Here is a 14,381-nt window from a genome sequence, read left to right as displayed (position 1 = left end):
TCTCTCTCTCATAGACGCATTCTCTCTCTCACACACACATTCTCTCTCACACACATGCATTCTCTCTCTCACACACGCATTCTCTCTCTCACACACACACTCTCTCTCTTTCTCTCTCTCACACACTAATTTTCTCTCACACACACACATTTTCTCACACACACACACATTCTCTCTCACACACACAGATATTTTCTCTCTCTCATGCATGCATTCTCTCTCTTTCACATGCACGCATTCTCTCTCACACACACGCATTCCGCATTCTCTCTCTCACACACACGCATTCTCTCTCTCTCACACACACGCATTCTCTCTCTCTCACACACACGCATTCTCTCTCACACACACACGCATTCCGCATTCTCTCTCTCACACACACGCATTCTCTCTCTCTCTCACACACACATTCTCTCTCACACACACGCATTCTCTCTCACACACACGCATTCTCTCTCTCACACACAGATTCTCTCTCTCACACACACACATTCTCTCTCACACACACACATATTTTCTCTCTCTCATGCATGCATTCTCTCTCTCTCACACACACGCATTTCGCATTCTCACTCTCACACACACGCATTCTCTCTCACACACGCATTCTCTCTCACACACACACATTCTCTCACACACACACATTCTCTCTCTCACACACACATTCTCTCTCTCACACACACATTCTCTCTCACACACACACATTCTCTCTCACACACACATTCTGTCTCTCACACACGCATTCTCTCTCACACACACACATTCTCTCTCACACACACACACATTTTCTCTCTCTCATACGTGCATTCTCTCTCTCACACACACGCATTCCGCATTCTCTCTCTCACACACACGCATTCCGCATTCTCTCTCTCACACACGCATTCTCTCTCTTGCATTCTCTCTCTCGCACACACGCATTCTCTCTCTCATAGACGCATTCTCTCTCACACACACACATTCTCTCTCACACACACACACATTTTCTCTCTCTCATACATGCATTCTCTCTCTCACACACACGCATTCCGCATTCTCTCTCTCACACACACGCATTCCGCATTCTCCCTCTCACACACACATTCTCTCTCTCTCACACACATTCTCTCTCACACACACATTCTCTCTCACACACATGCATTCTCTCTCACACACACGCATTCTCTCTCTCACACACACATTCTCTCTCTTTCTCTCTCTCACACACTAATTTTTTCTCACACACACACATTTTCTCACACACACACACATTCTCTCTCACACACACAGATATTTTCTCTCTCTCATGCATGCATTCTCTCTCTTTCACATGCACGCATTCTCTCTCACACACACGCATTCCGCATTCTCTCTCTCACACACACGCATTCTCTCTCTCTCACACACACGCATTCTCTCTCTCTCACACACACGCATTCTCTCTCACACACACACGCATTCCGCATTCTCTCTCTCGCACACACGCTTTCTCTCTCGCATACACGCATTCTCTCTCTCACACGCATTTTCTCTCTCTCTCGCACACATTCTCTCTCTCGCACACATTCTCTCTCTCGCACACATGCATTCTCTCTCTCTCACACACACATTTTCTTTCTCGCACACACGCAGTCTCTCTCTCACACACATTTTCTCTCTCATACATACGCATTCTCTCACACACGCATTCTCTCTCACACACGCATTCTCTCTCACACATGCATTCTCTCTCACACACATTCTCTCTCTCGCACACACGCATTCTCTCTCTCTCACACACGCATTCTCTCTCTCTCACACGCATGCATTCTCTCTCTCTGTGTCCCCCACTCTCTCTGTGTCCCTCTCTCTCTCTGTGTCCCTCTCTCTCTCTGTGATTACCTCTCTCTCTCTCTGTGTCCCTCTCTCTCTCTCTCTCTGTGTCCCTCTCTCTGTGTCCCACCCTCTCTCTCTCTCTGTGTCCCTCTCTCTGTATCCCTCACTCTCTCTTTCTCTGTCTGTCCCTCGGTCTCTCATTCCCTGTGTCCCACTCTCTCTCCCTGTGTCCCTCACTCTCTCCCTGTGTCCCTCTCTACCTTTCTCTCTCTGTCACTCTCTCTGTGTTCCCCCCTCTCTCTCTCTCTCTCTCTCTCTATGTATCCCTCTCTTTCTCCCGATCTCTCTCTCTTCCTGTCTCTCACTGTCCCTCTCTCACTGTCCCTCTCTCACTGTCCCTCACTCTGCGTCCCTCACTCTGCGTCCCTCACTCTATCTCTTTCCCTCTCCCTCTGCGTCCCTCACTCTATCTCTGTCCCTCACTCTATCTCTGTCCCTCACTCTATCTCTGTGTCCCTCTCTATCTGCGTCCCTCTCTCTCTCTCTGTCCCTCTCTGTCTCTCTCTCTCTCCCTCTCTCTGTCTCTGTCCCTCTCTCCCTCTCTGTGTCCCTCTCTCTCTCCCTGTCCCTCGCTCTCTCCCTGTCCCTCTCTCTCTATCCCTCTCTCTGTATTTCTCACTCTCTCTTTCCCTGTCCCTCTCTCTCTCCCTGTCCCTCTCTCTCTCCCTGTCCCTCTCTCTCTGTCCCTCTCTCTCTCTCCCTGTCCCTCTCTCTCTCTCCCAATTCCTTTCTCTCTCTCCCTGTCCCTCTCTCTCTCTCCCTGTCCCTCTCTCTCCCTGTCCCTCTCTCTCCCTGTCCCTCTCTCTCTCTCTCTGATCCTCTCTCTCTCCCTGTCCCTCTCTCTCTCTCCCTATCTCCCCCTCTCTCTCTCTCCCTGTCCCTCTCTCTCTCTCCCTGTCCCTCACGCTTTCTCTGTCCCTCTCTCTCTCTGTCTCTCTCTCTCCCTCTCTCTCTCTCTCCCTGTCCCTCTCTCTCCCTGTCCCTCTCTCTCTGTGTCTCTCTCTCCTTCTGTCCCTCTCTCTCTCTCTCTGTCTCTCTCTCTCTCCCTCTCTCTCTCTCCCTGTCCCTCACGCTCTTTGTCCCTCTCACTCTCTCCCTGTCCCTCTCTCTCTCTCCCTGTCCCTCTCTCTCTCCCTGTCTCTCTCTCTCTCTCTCCCTCTCTGTGTCTCTCTCTCTCCCTGTCCCTCTCTCTCTCCCTGTGTCCCCCTCTCTCTCTGTGTCCCCCCCTCTCTCTCTCTCTCTCTGTGTCCCTCTCTCTCTCTCTCCCTGTCCCTCTCACTCTCTCCATGTCCCTCTCACTCTCTCCCTGTCCCTCTCACTCTCTCCCTGTCTCTCTCTCTCTCCCTGTTCCTCACTCTCTCCCTGTCCCTCACTCTCTCTCCCTGTCTCTCTCTGTCTCCCTGTGTCCCCATCTCTCTCTCCCTGTCCCTCTCTCTCTCTGTGTGTCTCCCCCTCTCTCTCTCTCTCTCTCTCCTTGTCCCTCGCTCTCTCTCCCTGTTACTCTCTCTCTCCCTGCCCCCCCTCTCTCCCTAACCCTCTCTCTCTTCCTATCCCTCACGCTTTCTCGGTCCCTCTCTCTCTCTCTGTCCCTCTCTCTCTCTGTCTCTCTCTCTCTCTCTCTCCTTATCCCTCTCTCTCTCTGTCTCTCTCTCTCTCTCCTTGTCCCTCTCTCTCTCTGTCTCTCTCTCTCTCTCCTTGTCCCTCTCTCTCCCTGTCCCTCACTCTCTCCCTGTCCCCCTCTCTCTCTCCCTGTCTCTCTCTCCCTGCCTCTCCCTCTCTCCCTGTGTCCCCATCTCTCTCTCTCCCTGTCCCTCTCTCTCTCTCTCTGTGTGTCCCCCTCTCTCTCTCCCTCTCTCCTTGTCCCTCGCTCTCTCTTCCTGTCTCTCTCTCTCTCTCCCTGTCCCCCTCTCTTTCCCTATCCCTCCCTCTCTTCCTATCCCTCACGCTTTCTCGGTCCCTCTCTCTCTCTCTGTCCCTCTCTCTCTCTTTCTCTCTCTCTCTCTCTCTCCTTGTCCCTCCCTCTCTCTCCCTCTCTCTCTCTCCTTACCCTCTCTCTCCCTGTCCCTCACTCTCTCCCTGTCTCTCTCTCTTTCTCTGTCTCTCTCTCTTCCTGTCCCTTACGCTCTCTCTGTCCCTCTCACTCTCTCCCTGTCTCTCACTCTCTCCCTGTCCCTCTCTCTCTCTCCCTGTCCCTCTCTCTCTCTCCCTGTCCCTCTCTCTCTCCCTGTCCCTCTCTCTCTCTCCCTGTCCCTCTCTCTCTCTCCCTGTCCCTCTCTCTCTCTCCCTGTCCCTCTCTCTCTCTGTGTCCCCCCTCTCTCTCTCTCGCTCCCTGTCCCCCTCTCTCTCTCTGTGTCCCCCCCCTCTATCTCCCTGTCCCATTCTCTCTCCCTGTCCCTCTCTCGCTCTCTGATCCTCTCTCTCTCCCAGTCCCTCTCTCTCTCCCTGTCCCTCTCTCTCCCTGTCCCTCTCTCTCTCTCTCCCTGTCCCTCTCTCTCTCTCCCTTTCCCTCTCTCTCTCCCTGTCACTCTCTGTCTCTCCCTGTCCCTCTCTCTCTCTCCCTGTCCCTCTCTCTCTCTCTCCCTGTCCCTCTCTCTCTCTCTCCCTGTCCCTCTCTCTCTCTCTCCCTGTCCCTCTCTCTCTCTCTCCATGTCTCTCCCTCTCTCTCTCCATGTCTCTCCCTCTCTCTCTCTCCATGTCTCTCCCTCTCTCTCTCTCCATGTCTCTCCCTCTCTCTCTCTCCCTGTCCCTCTCCCTATCCCTCTCTCTCTCCCCCTGTCCCTCTCTCTCTCTGTCCCCCATCCCTCTCTCTCTCTCTCTCTCTCTCCCTGTCCCTCTCTCTCTCTCTCTGACCCTCTCTCTCTCCCTGTCCCTCTCGCTCTCTCTCTCCCTGTCCCTCTCGCTCTCTGTGTCCCACTCACGCTCTCCCTGTCCCTCTCACTCTCTCCCTGTCTCTCTCTCTCACTCTCACTCTCTCCCTGTCCCTCTCTCTCTCTCCCTGTCCCTCCCTCTCTCTCCCTGTCCCTCTCTCTCTCTCCCTGTCCCTCTCTCTCTCTCCGTGTCCCTCTCTCTCTCTCTGTGCCCCCCCTCTCTCTCTCTCTCTCTCTCTCTCCCTGTCCTTCTCTCACTCTCTCTGTCCCTCACTCTCTCTCCCTGTCCCTCTCTCTCTCTCCCTGTCCCTCTCTCTCTCTCCCTGTCCCTCTCTCTCTCTCTCCCTGTCCCTCTCTCTCTCTCCCTGTCCCTCTCTCTTTCTCTCCCTGTCCCTCTCTCTCTCTCCCTGTCCCTCTCTCTCTCTCTCCCTGTCCCTCTCTCTCTCCATCCCTGTCCCTCTCTCTCTCCATGTCTCTCCCTCTCTCTCTCCATGTCTCTCCCTCTCTCTCTCCCTGTCCCTCTCTCTCTCCCTGTCCCTCTCTCTCTCTCCCTGTCCCTCTCTCTCTCTCCCTGTCCCTCTCTCTCTCTCCCTGTCCCTCTCTCTCTCTCTGTGTCCCCCCTCTCTCTCTCTCTCTCTCCCTGTCCCCCTCTCTCTCTCTGTGTCCCCCCCCTATCTCCCTGTCCCACTCTCTCTCCCTGTCCCTCTCTCGCTCTCTGATCCTCTCTCTCTCCCAGTCCCTCTCTCTCTCCCTGTCCCTCTCTCTCTCCCTGTCCCTCTCTCTCCCTGTCCCTCTCTCTCTCTCTCTCCCTGTCCCTCTCTCTCTCTCCCTTTCCCTCTCTCTCTCCCTGTCACTCTCTCTCTCTCCCTGTCCCTCTCTCTCTCTCTCCCTGTCCCTCTCTCTCTCTCTCCCTGTCCCTCTCTCTCTCTCCCTGTCCCTCTCTCTCTCTCTCCATGTCTCTCCCTCTCTCTCTCTCCATGTCTCTCCCTCTCTCTCTCTCCATGTCTCTCCCTCTCTCTCTCTCTCCCTGTCCCTCTCCCTGTCCCTCTCTCTCTCCCCCTGTCCCTCTCTCTCTCTGTCCCCCATCCCTCTCTCTCTCTCTCTCTCTCCCTGTCCCTCTCTCTCTCTCTCTGACCCTCTCTCTCTCCCTGTCCCTCTCTCTCTCTCTCCCTGTCCCACTCACGCTCTCCCTGTCCCTGTCACTCTCTCCCTGTCTCTCTCTCTCACTCTCACTCTCTCCCTGTCCCTCTCTCTCTCTCCCTGTCCCTCCCTCTCTCTCCCTGTCCCTCTCTCTCTCTCTCCTTGTCCCTCTCTCTCTCTCCGTGTCCCTCTCTCTCTCTCTTTGCTCCCCCCTCTCTCTTTCTCTCTCTCTCTCCCTGTCCTTCTCTCACTCTCTCTGTCCCTCACTCTCTCTCCCTGTCCCTCTCTCTCTCTCTCCCTGTCCCTCTCTCTCTCTTTCCCTGTCCCTCTCTCTCTCTCTCACTCTCCCTGTCCCTCTCTCTCTCTCTCCCTGTCCCTCTCTCTTTCTCTCCCTGTCCCTCTCTCTCTCTCTCCCTGTCCCTCTCTCTCTCTCTCCCTGTCCCTCTCTCTCTCCATCCCTGTCCCTCTCTCTCTCCATGTCTCTCCCTCTCTCTCTCCATGTCTCTCCCTCTCTCTCTCCCTGTCCCTCTCTCTCTCTCCCTCTCTCTCTATCTCTCTCTCTCTCTCTCTCCCTGTCCCTCTCTCTCTCCCCCTGTCCCTCTCTCTCTCTCCCTGTCTCTCTCTCTCTCTCTCCCTGTCCCTCTCTCTCTCCCTGTCCCTCTCTCTCTCTCCCTGTCCCTCTCTCTCTCTCTCTCCCTGTCGCTCTCTCTCTCTCTCTCCCTGTCCCTCTCTCTCTCTCCCTGTCCCTCTCTCTCTTTCTCCATGTCTCTCCCTCTCTCTCTCTCCATGTCTCTCCCTCTCTCTCTCTCCATGTCTCTCCCTCTCTCTCTCTCCATGTCCCTCTCTCTCTCTCCCTGTCCCTATCACTCTTCCTGTTCCTCACTCTCTCCCTGTCCCTCTCTCTCTCCATGTCTCTCCCTCTCTCTCTCTCCCTGTCCCTCCCTCTCTCTCCCTGTCCCTCTCTCTCTCTCCCTGTCCCTCTCTCTCTCTCCCTGTCCCTCTCTCTCTCCCTGTCCCTCTCTCTCTCCCTGTCCCTCACGCTCTCCCTGTCCCTCTCCTCCCTCTCTCTCTGTCCCTCTCTCTCTCTCTGTCCCTCTCTCGCACCCTGTCCCTCTCCCTCTCTCTGTCCCTGTCCCCCTCTCTCTCTCTCTCTCCTTGTCCCTCTCTCTCTCCCTCTCAGTCCATCTCTCTCTCTCTCTCTGTCCCTGTCCCTCTCTCTCTCTCCCTGTCCCTCACGCTCTCCCTGTCCCTCCCCCTCTCTCTCTTTGTCGCTCTCTCCCTCTCTGTCTCCCTGTCCCTCTCTCTCTCTCTGTCCCTCTCTCTCTCTCCCTGTCCCTCACGCTCTACCTGTCCCTCTCTCTCTGTCCCTCTCTCTCTCTCTCCCTGTCCCTCTCTCCCACACTCCCTGTCCCTCTCTCTCTCTCCCTGTCCCTCACGCTCTACCTGTCCCTCTCTCTCTCTCTCCCCCTGTCCCTCTCTCTCTCTCCGTGTCCCTATCACTCTTCCTGTCCCTCACTCTCTCCCTGTCGCTCTCTCTCTCCATGTCTCTCCCTCTCTCTCTCTCAATGTCTCTCCCTCTCTCTCTCTCCCTGTCCCTCCCTCTCTCTCCCTGTCCCTCTCTCTCTCCCTGTCCCTCTCTCTCTCTCCCTGTCCCTCTCTCTCTCCCTGTCCCTCACGCTCTCCCTGTCCCTCTCCCTCCCTCTCTCTCTGTCCCTCTCTCTCTCTCTGTCCCTCTCTCGCACCCTATCCCTCTCTCTCTCTGTCCCTGTCCCACTCTCTCTCTCTCTCCCTGTCCCTCTCTCTCTCTCTCAGTCCATCTCTCTCTCTCTCTCTGTCCCTGTCCCTCTCTCTCTCTCCCTGTCCCTCACGCTCTCCCTGTCCCTCTCCCTCTCTCTCTCTGTCCCTCTCTCTCTCTCTCTGTCCCTCTCTCTCTCTCTCTCTGTCCCTCCCTCTCTCTCCCTGGCCCTCTCTCTCTCTCTCTGACCCTCTCTCGCACCCTCTCTCTCTCTCTGTCTGTCCCTCTCTCTCCCTCCCTGTCCCTCTCTCACTCTCCCTGAAGCTCTCTCTCTTTCTCTGACCCTCTCTCTCTCCCTCCCTGTCCCTCTCTCTCTCTCCCTGTCCCTCTCTCTCTCTCTCCCTGTCCCTCTCTCTCTCTCTCCCTGTCCCTCACTCTCTCTCTCTCTCTCCCTGTCCCTCTCTCTCTCTCACTCTCCCTGTCCCTCTCTCTCTCTCTCTCTCTATCTGTCCCTCTCTCTCTGACCCTCTCTGTGTGTCTCTCTCTCTCCCTCCCTGTCCCTCTCTCACTCTCTCTGTCCCTCTCTCACTCTCCCTTTCCCTCTCTCTCACTCCCTGTCCCTCTCTCACTCTCCCTGTCCCTCTCTCACTCTTCCTGTCCTCTCTCTCCCTCCCTGTCCGTCTCTCACTCTCCCTGTCCCTCTCTCACTCTCCCTGTCCCTCTCTCACGCTCCCTGTCCCTCACTCTCCCTGTCCCTCACTCTCCCTGTCCCTCTCTCTCTCTCTCTCTCTCTCTCCCTGTCCCTCTCTCTCTCTCTCCCTGTCCCTCTCTCTCTCTCTCTCTCTCCCTGTCCCTCATTCTCTCTCTCTATCTGTCCCTCTCTCTCTGACCCTCTCTGTGTGTGTCTCTCTCTCTCTCTCCCTGTCCCTCTCTCTCCCTCCATGTCCCTCTCTCACTCTCCCTGTCCCTCTCTCACTCTCCCTGTCCCTCTCTCACTCTCCCTGTCCCTCACTCTCCCTGTCCCTCACTCTCCCTGTCCCTCTCTCTCTCTCTCTCTCTCTCCCTGTCCCTCTCTCTCTCTCTTTCCCTGTCCCTCTCTCTCTCTCTCTCTCCCTGTCCCTCTCTCTCCCTCTCTCTCTCTATCTGTCCCTCTCTCTCCCTCTCTCTCTCTCCCTGTCCCTCTCTCTCCCTCTCTCTCCCTCCCTGTCCCTCTCTCTCCCTCTCTCTCCCTCCCTGTCCCTCTCTCTCTCTCTCCCTGTCCCTCTCTCTCTCTTTCCCCGTGTCTCTCTCTCTCTCTCTCCCTGACCCTCTCTCTCTCTCTCTCCCTGTCCCTCTCTCTCTATCTCTCCCTGTCCCTCTCTCTCACTCTCTCCCTGTCCCTCTCTCTCTCTCTCTCCCTGTCCCTCTCTCTCTCTCTCTATCTGTCCCTCTCTCTCTGACCCTCTCTGTGTGTGTCTCTCTCTCTCCCTCCCTGTCCCTCTCTCACCCTCCCTGTCCCTCTCTCACTCTCCCTGTCCCTCTCTCTCCCTCCCTGTCCCTCTCTCACCCTCCCTGTCCCTCTCTCACTCTCCCTGTCCCTCTCTCTCTCTCTCCCTGTCCCTCTCTCTCTCTCTCCCAGTCCCTCTCTCTCTCTCTCTATCTGTCCCTCTCTCTGACCCTCTCTGTGTGTGTCTCTCTCTCTCCCTCCCTGTCCCTCTCTCACTCTTCCTGTCCCTCTCTCACTCTCCCTGTCCCTCTCTCTCCCTCCGTGTCCCTCTCTCACACTCCCTGTCCTCTCTCACTCTCCCTGTCCCTCTCTCTCCCTCCATGTCCCTCTCTCACTCTCCCTGTCCCTCTCTCACTCTCCCTGTCCCTCTCTCACTCTCCCTGTCCCTCACTCTCCCTGTCCCTCACTCTCCCTGTCCCTCTCTCTCTCTCTCCCTGTCCCTCTCTCTCTCTCTCCCTGTCCCTCTCTCTCTCTCTCTCCCTGTCCCTCTCTCTCTCTCTCTCTCTATCTGTCCCTCTCTCTCTCTAACCCTCTGTGCGTGTGTGTCTCTCTCTCCCTCCCTGTCCCTCTCTCACTCTCCCTGTCCCTCTCTCACTCTCCCTGTCCCTCTCTCTCCCTCCCTGTCCCTCTCTCCCCCTCCCTGTCCCTCACTCTCCCTGTCCCTCACTCTCCCTGTCCCTCTCTCACTCTCCCTTTCCCTCTCTCACTCTCCCTGTCCCTCTCTCACTCTCCCTGTCCCTCTCTCTCCCTCCCTGTCCCTCTCTCTCCCTCCCTGTCCCTCTCTCACATCCTCCCTGTCCCTCTCTCACTCTCCCTGTCCCTCTCTCACTCTCCCAGTCCTTCACTCTCCCTGTCCCTCTCTCACTCTCCCAGTCCTTCACTCTCCCTGACCCTCTCTCACTCTCTGACCCTCTCTCTCTCCCTCCCTGTCCCTCTCTCTCCCTCCCTGTCCCTCTCTCTCCCTCCCTGTCCCTCTCTCACATCCTCCCTGTCCCTCTCTCACTCTCCCTGTCCCTCTCTCACTCTCCCAGTCCTTCACTCTCCCTGTCCCTCTCTCACTCTCCCTGTCCCTCTCTCACTCTCCCTGTCCTTCACTATCTCTCTCCCTGTCCCTCTCTCTCTGACCCTCACTGTTAGTGTCCCTCTCTCTCTCTCTCTGTGTCCCTCGCTATCTCTCTCTGTCACTCTCTCCGTGTCTCTCTCTCCCTGTCCTTCTCTCTCTCTCTCCCTGTTCCTCTCTCTCTCTCCCTCTCCCTCTCTCTCCATCTCCCTGTCCCTCTCTCTCTCTCTCTCCCTGTCCCTCTCTCTCTCTCCCTGTCCCTCTCTCTCTCTCCCTGTCCCTCTCTCTCTCCCTGTCCCTCACGCTCTCCTTGTCCCTCTCCCTCCCTCTCTCTCTGTCCCTCTCTCTCTCTCTGTCCCTCTCTCGCACCCTATCCCTCTCTCTCTCTCTGTCCCTGTCCCTCTCTCTCTCTCTCTCCCTGTCCCTCTCTCTCTCTCTCAGTCCATCTCTCTCTCTCTCTCTGTCCCTGTCCCTCTCTCTCTCTCCCTGTCCCTCACGCTCTCCCTGTCCCTCTCCCTCTCCCTCTCTGTCCCTCTCTCTCTCTCTCTATGTCCCTCTCTCTCTCTCTGTCCCTCTCTCTCTCTCTCTCTGTCCCTCCCTCTCTCTCCCTGGCCCTCTCTCTCTCTCTCTGACCCTCTCTCGCACCCTCTCTCTCTCTCTGTCTGTCCCTCTCTCTCCCTCCCTGTCCCTCTCTCACTCTCCCTGAAGCTCTCTCTCTTTCTCTGACCCTCTCTCTCTCCCTCCCTGTCCCTCTCTCTCTCCCTGTCCCTCTCTCTCTCTCTCCCTTTCCCACTCTCTCTCTCTCCCTGTCCCTCACTCTCTCTCTCTCTCTCTCCCTGTCCCTCTCTCTCTCTCACTCTCCCTGTCCCTCTCTCTCTCTCTCTCTCTCTATCTGTCCCTCTCTCTCTGACCCTCTCTGTGTGTGTCTCTCTCTCCCTCCCTGTCCCTCTCTCACTCTCTCTGTCCCTCTCTCACTCTCCCTTTCGCTCTCTCTCACTCCCTGTCCCTCTCTCACTCTCCCTGTCCCTCTCTCACTCTTCCTGTCCGCTCTCTCCCTCCCTGTCCGTCTCTCACTCTCCCTGTCCCTCTCTCACTCTCCCTGTCCCTCTCTCACGCTCCCTGTCCCTCACTCTCCCTGTCCCTCACTCTCCCTGTCCCTCTCTCTCTCTCTCTCTCTCTCCCTGTCCCTCTCTCTCTCTCTCCCTGTCCCTCTCTCTCTCTCTCTCTCCCTGTCCCTCATTCTCTCTCTCCATCTGTCCCTCTCTCTCTGACCCTCTCTGTGTGTGTCTCTCTCTCTCCCTCCCTGTCCCTCTCTCACTCTTCCTGTCCCTCTCTCACTCTCCCTGTCCCTCTCTCTCTCTCCCTGTCCCTCTCTCTCCCTCCATGTCCCTCTCTCACTCTCCCTGTCCCTCTCTCACTCTCCCTGTCCCTCTCTCACTCTCCCTGTCCCTCACTCTCCCTGTCCCTCACTCTCCCTGTCCCTCTCTCTCTCTCTCTCTCTCTCCCTGTCCCTCTCTCTCCCTCTCTCTCTCTATCTGTCCCTCTCCCTCTCTCTCTCTCCCTGACCCTCTCTCTCCCTCTCTCTCCCTCCCTGTCCCTCTCTCTCCCTCTCTCTCCCTCCCTGTCCCCCCTCTCTCTCTCTCCCTGTCCCTCTCTCTCTCTTTCCCCGTGTCTCTCTCTCTCTCTCTCCCTGACCCTCTCTCTCTCTCTCTCCCTGTCCCTCTCTCTCACTCTCTCCCTGTCCCTCTCTCTCTCTCTCTCCCTGTCCCTCTCTCTCTCTCTCTATCTGTCCCTCTCTCTCTGACCCTCTCTGTGTGTGTCTCTCTCTCTCCCTCCCTGTCCCTCTCTCACCCTCCCTGTCCCTCTCTCACTCTCCCTGTCCCTCTCTCTCCCTCCCTGTCCCTCTCTCACCCTCCCTGTCCCTCTCTCACTCTCCCTGTCCCTCTCTCTCTCTCTCCCTGTCCCCTCTCTCTCTCTCTCCCAGTCCCTCTCTCTCTCTCTCTATCTGTCCCTCTCTCTGACCCTCTCTGTGTCTCTCTCTCTCTCCCTCCCTGTCCCTCTCTCACTCTTCCTGTCCCTCTCTCACTCTCCCTGTCCCTCTCTCTCCCTCCGTGTCCCTCTCTCACACTCCCTGTCCTCTCTCACTCTCCCTGTCCCTCTCTCTCCCTCCATGTCCCTCTCTCACTCTCCCTGTCCCTCTCTCACTCTCCCTGTCCCTCTCTCACTCTCCCTGTCCCTCACTCTCCCTGTCCCTCACTCTCCCTGTCCCTCTCTCTCTCTCTCTCTCCCTGTCGCTCTCTCTCTCTTTCCCCGTGTCTCTCTCTCTCTCTCTCCCTGACCCTCTCTCTCTCTCTCTCTCCCTGTCCCTCTCTCTCTATCTCTCCCTGTCCCTCTCTCTCACTCTCTCCCTGTCCCTCTCTCTCTCTCTCTCCCTGTCCCTCTCTCTCTCTCTCTCTATCTGTCCCTCTCTCTCTGACCCTCTCTGTGTGTGTCTCTCTCTCTCCCTCCCTGTCCCTCTCAAACCCTCCCTGTCCCTCTCTCACTCTCCCTGTCCCTCTCTCTCCCTCCCTGTCCCTCTCTCACCCTCCCTGTCCCTCTCTCACTCTCCCTGTCCCTCTCTCTCTCTCTCCCTGTCCCTCTCTCTCTCTCCCAGTCCCTCTCTCTCTCTCTCTATCTGTCCCTCTCTCTGACCCTCTCTGTGTGTGTCTCTCTCTCTCCCTCCCTGTCCCTCTCTCACTCTTCCTGTCCCTCTCTCACTCTCCCTGTCCCTCTCTCTCCCTCCGTGTCCCTCTCTCACACTCCCTGTCCTCTCTCACTCTCCCTGTCCCTCTCTCTCCCTCCATGTCCCTCTCTCACTCTCCCTGTCCCTCTCTCACTCTCCCTGTCCCTCTCTCACTCTCCCTGTCCCTCACTCTCCCTGTCCCTCACTCTCCCTGTCCCTCTCTCTCTCTCTCTCTCTCTGTGTCCCTCGCTCTCTCTCTCCCTGTCCCTCTCTCTCTCTCTCTCTCTCTCCCTGTCCCTCTCTCTCTCTCTCTCTCTATCTGTCCCTCTCTCTCTCTAACCCTCTGTGCGTGTGTCTCTCTCTCTCCCTCCCTGTCCCTCTCTCACTCTCCCTGTCCCTCTCTCACTCTCCCTGTCCCTCTCTCCCCCTCCCTGTCCCTCACTCTCCCTGTCCCTCACTCTCCCTGTCCCTCTCTCACTCTCCCTTTCCCTCTCTCACTCTCCCTGTCCCTCTCTCACTCTCCCTGTCCCTCTCTCTCCCTCCCTGTCCCTCTCTCTCCCTCCCTGTCCCTCTCTCTCCCTCCCTGTCCCTCTCTCACTCTCCCTGACCCTCTCTCTCTCTCTGACCCTCTCTCTCTCCCTCCCTGTCCCTCTCTCTCCCTCCCTGTCCCTCTCTCTCCCTCCCTGTCCCTCTCTCACATCCTCCCTGTCCTTCTCTCACTCTCCCTGTCCCTCTCTCACTCTCCCAGTCCTTCACTCTCCCTGTCCCTCTCTCACTCTCCCTGTCCCTCTCTCACTCTCCCTGTCCTTCACTATCTCTCTCCCTGTCCCTCTCTCTCTGACCCTCACTGTTAGTGTCCATCTCTCTCTCTCTCTGTGTCCCTCGTTATCTCTCTCTGTCACTCTCTCCGTGTCTCTCTCTCCCTGTCCTTCTCTCTCTCTCTCCCTGTTCCTCTCTCTCTCTCCCTCTCCCTCTCTCTCCATCTCCCTGTCCCTCTCTCTCTCTCTCTCCCTGTCCCTCTCTCTCTGACCCTCTCTGTTAGTGTCCCTCTCTCTCTCTGGCTGTGTCCCTCGCTCTCTCTCTGTCACTCACTCCGTGTGTCTCTCTACCTGTCCCTCTCTCTCTCTCCCTGTCCCTCTCTCTCTCTCTCCCTGTCCCTCTCTCTCTCTCTCTCCCTGTCCCTCTCTCTCTCTCTCTCCCTGTCCCTCTCTCTCTCTCTCCCTGTCCCTCTCTCTCTCTCCCTGTCCCTCTCTCTCTCTGTCCCTCACTCTCTCTCTCCCTGTCCCTCACTCTCTCTCCCTGTCCCTCACTCTCTCTCTCCCTGTCCCTCACTCTCCCTGTCCCTCTCTCACTCTCCCTGTCCCTCTCTCACTCTCCCTGTCCTTCGCTATCACTCTCCCTGTCCCTCTCTCACTCTCCCTGTCCCACTCTCACTCTCCCTGTCCCTCTCTCACTCTCCCTGTCCTTCACTATCTCTCTCCCTGTCCCTCTCTCACTCTCCCTGTCCCTCTCTCACT

Source organism: Chiloscyllium punctatum, chromosome 14 (genome assembly GCF_047496795.1).
Source record: "Chiloscyllium punctatum isolate Juve2018m chromosome 14, sChiPun1.3, whole genome shotgun sequence".
Taxonomy (NCBI): domain Eukaryota; kingdom Metazoa; phylum Chordata; class Chondrichthyes; order Orectolobiformes; family Hemiscylliidae; genus Chiloscyllium; species Chiloscyllium punctatum.
Note: the sequence above shows the minus strand (reverse complement) of the source record.